Consider the following 7,785-nt stretch of genomic DNA (forward strand, 5'->3'; position numbering starts at 1 on the left):
ATCTTCAAATTATTCTAGAGTTTAATATGATATTTGTGCAAGGGGTGCACCATGCAAATTTTTTGAAACACTCTTTGACAAAACATTGTAATCAGAAACTTGAGCAGAGTCTCATGTGATCACATGTCACCATACCTTTTGGATTTTTGTAAGAAAGTGGAACATCCCTAGATTTCTCAGACTACATAGGTGTAAATAAAGTTGGCAGCATCCCTCTCTAGACTGTAGCAATAGGTAAATGTCTTGAAGACATTCTTTCAACACAGATTGCTGTTAAATCAGGAATACTCTTCACAGACTGAGTATTGAGTATGACTGTAGTAGGACAGAGCACATTCAACAGCTTAATAAAAATGCTTGTGAAGTGGATCTTAACATTGGCCCTTACATACCCAGTTGTTAAGAGATGTTTTTGCCATTCTGGAGCCGTCATTCTGTCCTTGCTCTTCTAAACTCTATGACCTGAGAGAAGACTGAAGTGTTTTATATTAGTTTTGTACTTTTAGATGGACAACATGCCTCATGTTTTTGCCTCTTGTCTTTCCACAAAAATCTCAGAAAGTGCAGGTCAAAACCTTCAGCAAACACAGCTCCAACAAAATATAACCAACTGCTTTACTTTTCAGAGCTGAATGAAAGCTTTCTCCTTCTGTTTTTTCTCATGGTGGGTAGCTCTTATTTTTTTTGCATGTGCAGTGACAGAAATTAGACTTAACTGAATTACTTTTAAAACCTTGCCCAATTTCAGTATGTTTATTTATTTCTTTATGATGGATGTGCAAGCTATATAGATGTCTCCAAGCCAAATAAATCTTTCATGTAAATGTTGTAAGGTCAAGGAAGTTATACAAATGATAAGTCTGTTTCCTTTTAGAAATCCTTCTACCTTGCTTAAATGACTATGGGCTGCTTTCTAAGTTGGTTTTTCCTTTTCTTTTTAAACACAACATCCTTCCATCCTTTCTGATGGTTAATTCACTATTATTCTTCTTTAGCACAAATGTGTATATATATATATATGGAAAAACATGCTATATAGCAAAGCAAAACACCTTTTTGCCTAGGGTGCCATCTTCCAGTTAATATCAGTAAGTCATATTCCTTTGCTTATAAGTGCATCTTGCTCAACAACTTATCACCACCTCCAGTACAAACACAGGTTGTATCTTCCTGCTGTGTCACAGGGAATAGCTAACACAGTGTAACAAGAGATCATTTCATTAGATTACCATGAAAGAATCAACGCTGCAAGGAACTTGAGCTGAACAGGGACACAATCACAGTGCTAAAACCTTGAAACATTTTACCATTAAAGCCTTGTGTGACTGCTTGAGAAATGTCTTAGAGCAGCAGAAAAGCTGGCACCATTAGTTTTCATCCCTGCTGAGTTGGCAATAAAGTGCACACATAAGTAAAATGCATTAATTGGTATTAGTCAATCTAGTTAAAATGTTCATTCTCTAGGCATCTTCAGATTTCATTTCCATAAAATAGGATTTCTTTAAGTCTCATAATTTGATTTTGTCCAGCCCAAAATGACATTGACACGGTGACAGCAAAAGCACAATTACACCCCAGCTTTACAAAGGTGCTCTCTATCTAAATAGACTGGGACCCACGTGCTCCCAGTCTCTCTCTCTCTCTCTCTCTCTCTCTCTCTCTCTCTCACACACACACACACACACACACACACAGACAGAAAAAAAGCAGCCCACAGAAAAAACCCCAAAAACCTGTGGAAGAGGAAAAAGTGATGCATTTTCCTATAATTTCCCTAATGCTATTTTTTCTCCCTTTCCCCCGTATTCTTCCTACTGTGCACTACTGATTACTGCACTTTAAGATCAGAATGAACAATTAACTGCCTAATTATTCCAGTCACACCAAGCCACAATGAAATCTTTATTCAGTGTTTACAGCAATCTTTGGCAGAGACTGTCTTGCTGTTTTTAAACCAAGAAGAACTGCTCCCTTTGGCTCCCTTCAGCATCAGCTGCCTGGGTTTCAGAGCTGGATGCCAATAATCAGCCTCCTTTTTCTCTTCCAAAGTGGCTATTTTTTTTTTAAGGGTGAAAAGACCTATTCTCATCAACTCCCCATATATTCTGCCTGATTTATGTCCCAGCCACTGGGTCTCTTCCTTCCGTATCTTTTACCATTTGTGTCCCCCCTCACCCCCTCCGCGCCGCTCCGGCGGCGCCCGCCGAGCCCCGGAGCCCCCGGACAGCCCCGGAGCCGCCGGACACCCCCGGACAGGGGGGCGCTTCTTCCTTGGGAGCCCCGAAGAGGGGGCGGGAGGCGGGGTGGGGGGGGGATAATTTCCATCTCTGGCTGTACAGCATCCACACACATCCATCCACACACGCACACCTTCTCCCACAGTTTTTTCTCGTTTTGCCGAAATCTCAGAGGAGGCTCCCCGCCCCGGGAAAGTTGGAGGGAGCCGCTCCATGCCCCGGGCGGCTCTTTCTGCCCACTGTTCGTCTCTCCGAGCTGCTCCCCTCTCCTGATGCTCCGAGCTCCGCTCCGCCCTGCGCTGCCCGGCTCTGCCCGCTCCCGCCGCCGCGCCAGGGCACCTGCGGAGCGGGGGAATCTTGTCCCAGCCAAACTCCAGAGCGACCCGGGGTGGGCTCGCTTCGTTCCCCACCGCCTCCTCCTCGCCCTCTGACTGCCGCTGGACAGCCAGGGGGTCGGGGAAAGAAGAAAAAAAAATACCAGGAGGAACAACTAAGATGAAAACAATACTAAAATCCTAAGGAGGAAAAGGAAGAAAAAGTAAAGGAGAAAAGGGAAAGAAAACAAAAAGAAAAAAGTAAAGGAGAAAAATAAGAAAGAAATGAAGGGAACAAAAATAAAGCAAATGCGAAAAGAAAAAGGAGAGGGAGAAAGAGGGGGAAAAGGAAAAAAGCAGAAGAAAAAGTCCGCGAAGGAGAGGTCGGGTTACCTTGCAGTGTGGAGGAGCTCTCGACTGCCTTCCCAGCGACGGGACTTCCCTGCTCCGCCGGGTGCGCCCCTCACATCCCGCGCCCCCCGTTCCGTGCCGCGGAGGGAGCAGCCGCTCGCTCCTGTCCCCGGCTGCCGAGAGCCGCTCGGGCTGGGGGGGCTGCGCGGGGCGCACGGCCGCGGGCGGAGGAGGAGGAGGAGGAGGAGGAGGAGGAGAAGGAGGAGGAGGAAGGAGCCCCGCGGCCGCCCCGCTCCCCAGAGCTGCCCGCGGGAAGTGGCCGCCGCTGCCCCCGGCTCGGCTGCCCGTGGGTGTCGCGGCGGGTCTAACGCTGCCGCGGGGACCTGCGGGAGGCGATTGGTGCCGGAGCTGCGCCCTCCTGCGCCGCCCCCCGCCCTCCTTCCCGGGGAACCCCCCGCCCCAGCTGCGGCCCCCGGGCTCCACGCAGCCCCCGGCTATGGGAGAGCAACCCCGGGTGTCCCCTCCGCAGGGCTGGCTACATCTCGGGAGGATGACGAGACGCACCACACTGGCTGCTGAGGTAGACCAAAAGTCACACCGGAGAGGCGAAGCTATCCTTTATTTAACTAAAAGGGTACAGAGATGAAAGCTGAATTTCTTTGGAAGGCTCGATTTTAGTTAATAAACACGCTGAGACTAATGTCAGAGATACTTTTATGAGGACAAACAGTAGAGTTTCCTGGAGGGTTTGTGTAAGACTTTGGAAAAACAACCAAATAATAAAGGGGTTTTACGTCCACCTTTAAAGATCATTTTAGTGTTCGTAAAAGCTGCCAGGCTTGCTGAAATACTCCCCACCCACAGAACAACAACTACAAAGGCAGCGGCAGGACACGGCATCCTTTCTGCCAACTAATTTGTCTCGATCTTGACCTGAAGCAGCCAGGAGGGCAGGTATTTCTTATCCAGCATTCCTGTGCTAGCCCTCATCTTTCTGCACAGAATGGGAAGACAGCAAACTTGCAACAACTTTGATGATGTGTATGTATGAAAAAGAGAGGGAAACTTGTCCACTTGGGTGTGAGGAGGTTATTACCTCTCTAATAGCTCCCTGTAGTAATAACTCCTTTTTGCTGCCAGCACACAGCCCATTCCCTGTCTCAGTTAAATTGGTAAATCTCAAGCAACTCCGCTAAGCAGAGCTGTGCCCCATCAGTCTGTGGCCAAGCCGGTGAGTGGCAGTAGGAGACTCTAAATCTCATTATCCATTACCTGGGATGCTGCCAGTCCCTCAACAATTCGATCTTGAGATGAGGACTCAGATTATACAGTCAAGATTTGTTTTGGGTGGGTTTTTTTGTTTTCTTTTTTTCTCTCCAGATTTGCACTAATGATTATTTGCAGAACTAAGGTCTCACTGGCTAGTTTTCTGGCCCTGCATTTTTCATATTGATCGTAACATAGTCATTTCAGCATTACAGAAGAAAAAAGGGCAGTCAGATCTCTGGAGAGAAGTTGCTGGAAGTTTGAATGCTGGCAAAGTGCCCAAAACAAATGATGAATTACAGCTATGATAAATGAATACTTGGGTGTGTTGGAAAGCCATACAATGTTCTCCCAGTTTCCTCTTTTTAATGTTCATCTTTGAGCTAATCCTCAGGCTGATGGAACATTTTTAATGCAGCAGTTGGAGGAGGCAGGAATGGCCTTTGTCAGCATTACTGGTCAGCCACAGAGACTTGGCACATTTCTGACAAAAATAAGGCAAAACAGACCCCTTGGTACCACTTTGCCCTAATACTAGCACAGAATACTTGTAATAACATCTGGAAAAGTATCAGAACACCATTACTACTTTGAGTATCATTGCAATGATGATGAAAGAGCAATGACCTCTTACTAGAACTGACCTGGTTACTGAATCGATGCACTGACTTCTGGTAGTATTTGCACACATCCCCATTCCTCTGCTTCAACATGGTATACTTGGAATAAGTCTGATTGCAATCTTAAAGGCTAAATAGATGCCACTTGAAAAGTTTGCATTTCAGTTTCAGTGTAGTCTGTGAGTTTGTTTTTCTTCCCAGAAGTTGGACTGCAATTGGGGGAAAAAAGTCAGAATAAAATACATATGACAGCTTTAACAGAATGGCCACTCTAATGGATGTCCTTTGATTATTGCATGGTACTACAGTACCATGAAAATAAAATGCAGTACTGTCTATTGTTTAAGTTTATAATTTAGGATTAATATATAGCACATAAGGCAGCATTCCTATATGACACAGAAAACACAAGAGAATTCTATGATACATAGAGTAAAGCACTTGAACAAACCCATGCATTTAATAAACTCCTCAGTTTCACATACACAGCCAAATGGGTTATCCAAACATTGTGTTTACCAAAGCAGATGTGGCTACATAGTTTAAATTCTGTCTCATGTGTTGTCTTCTTTCACAGGGACATGATTCAGTAATGTGCCTGTGACTTATCTTTTCTGAGACCTGTGCCACACAGTAAAATAGGAGGAACTTACATTTTCATTGTCTCATGCTCCCTTCCCAGTACACAGCTGAATCATGCAATCTGAAGAGTGCTTTCCTGTGCCTCTGAAATTGGAGTTGAGAGATTGCAAAGAGTGTGTTCATCAACTCACCTGTCGTAGCATCGCATGTTTTCAGCCACCAGGCTTTTTCAGGAAAAATGAGAGAAGGTTTCAAACATTCGTATGCGAAATGCACATACAGAATAGGTGAATGAAGAAGTGTCTCACCTCCTTCCTCAAAAACATGAAATAAAATTACAATTTTAAATGAAAAAAAATGGAATTCAACTATTAAACCTTACATGAACAATAAAAATCAATTGTTGAATCTAGAGCATTTATTAAGCACAGTTGTGATTAAGTGTCCTTACATGAAAGAAAGAAGTGAATCTTTCATCTCCAATACTCCCTGCCACCATACTATACATAATTCTAAAACCATACAGAGTAAAAAAAAAAAACTAGAAAATGCAGCATGCTGAGTTGTTTTAAAATTTAGAGGCTTTCTGAGAGATGAAAGAAGCATTTTGCTATCACTGTTTGAACAAGAGAATTTTGTATGCTGCAAGGTATTTACACTGTTCTCCTACAAGGAAGACTTTGAAGATGAAGCATTATATATGGATATTGCTTGTGTGTTCATATAGCTTTCTGTCACGTAGGACTGAAACAAGACATGAGTTGCGAGTTACCTAAATGACAGAGGTGAAGGAGCAAGAGCGGAGAAAGCAGGAAAACAACTATTTTCCACTTTTATGTTATTGCATGTTGTACAACAGCTTTTATGTTTCTCTCTTGTACCTCTGCCTCACTTTATCCAGCTTGGTTCATTATTCTTCTGACAAGAAAAGAGGGTTTGGATTTTGCAGGTGTGGACTGTGTGTGGTGTCACTTTAGAGATGGCTAACAAGAAACATTCTTTACAAACACTAGAATGGTATATTTGCACCAAGAGATGTCAGAGAAATTGATATGATGGAATTTTTGTAGCACCTCTGTGACTTTTTAGAATAGTGGGTGTTTATTTCACCATTGATTTGCTTTTGTAGTTGAGTTGATCACGACTAAACTGTAGTGATTTGTATTGTGCAATAAATCACAGCTTTTTAAAATACAACAATTGTTAAGGGCACTATAGAATCCATTTGAGAAGGCAAAAAGAGTGAATATTAACTAAAAAAGATTCCATATACCAAACAATAAAATGAATCCACGACCCACATCAGTAAGTTTCCAAAACAATAAAACAATATTGCACATTGCTGAAGAAGTGACATAGCAAGACAATGCATCTATAACAAGAACGGTGAAAGGAATATGTGCAGTCATAAAGTCACATCCATCTCTGTAAAATGTTACTAAACCAGTAATAGGAATAGCTTTCAAGTTGTCATGTCCACAAGGAAGAATATCAGAACTTGCAGCCAAGAAAGCCCAGGCTGTTACGTGCTACAGTGGTGAAACTCCTGAATGCAGTACAGTCTGTTCAAAAATTATGTATGCACACAAAATCCAGTGGAGAAATTAATAAGACTTCAGTACAGGACACAAAGATATGTATATGGCTGAACCTGTTCTTCCTGTTCTGCCACATGTGTACAGATGTACCCCAGAATGCTCCAAGACATGACTTTCCCCATCACATGCTTTTCTTTTGGTCTTCACTGTCCTTTTCTTCCAAGGAGCCAGTGATGTGTCCCTCAGGCCTCCCCTCCCCTTGGGAGTAAGACTTGATTTTAACAATTCTCAAGGGGTTATCTGAGCTTACCACTGTCAAAAAATCTTTGTAATGTTTTCCTTCCTCAGAAAAGAGGGATACCCTCCCTCTTTGCTCTGCCTTTTTTTTTTTTTTTGTTTTGCCTTACTCAGTCACTTAATATAGTGGTTTATCTCTTCTGTTACTTATGTAGGGTGGGGAAGGCAAATCTCACACAGCTTTCTTTTTAGTCACCTTTTTTTCTATATTAATTAAAGAAAATTTAAGCATATATTCAAATCTGACAGCCACCTGGAAATACAGCCTTGTTTTGGGCTATCTCCTGCTCTTTAAAATAAAGTCCTTGTCTCTCTGCCACTTCTACTTAAAGTTAATTATCAGTTTATCATATTAGTCTTGTTTTAGTCTATTGTTTCTTGGAAGATCTGTAGAATTCAGCATCTCCTTTCTCAATAGCTGTTCATAAGTAAGAGATTAATTAGAATATGGACATCTATTTCTGCTAAAAAGACCATGAGCATGGTTTGCTCCATCAGTGTCTTCAGAAAAGTAATTTGTGGTCCGGAGTCACTGAGGAAAATACTCTCTTTTTCTTCTGCTGAGAGAGGCATTAGCTTT

At 42.9% G+C, this 7,785-nt stretch overlaps 1 protein-coding gene across 2 annotated transcripts in view; it reads right to left on the bottom strand.

The window, feature by feature from the left end:
* The window catches only part of CDH20 (cadherin 20), a 118,618-nt gene extending 115,308 nt beyond the window's left edge, over positions 1-3,310 (bottom strand). For both annotated transcript variants that reach the window (XM_071453534.1, XM_071453543.1), the window contains exon 1: positions 2,945-3,310. The gene's annotated coding sequence lies outside the window, so the exon portion shown is untranslated. The remainder of the gene's footprint in view (positions 1-2,944) is intronic.
* Between the last annotated feature and the right edge of the window lie 4,475 nt (positions 3,311-7,785).

Source organism: Agelaius tricolor, unplaced genomic scaffold (assembly GCF_023055355.1).
Source record: "Agelaius tricolor isolate 1412-34295 unplaced genomic scaffold, bAgeTri1.0.p SCAF_2, whole genome shotgun sequence".
Classification (NCBI taxonomy): domain Eukaryota; kingdom Metazoa; phylum Chordata; class Aves; order Passeriformes; family Icteridae; genus Agelaius; species Agelaius tricolor.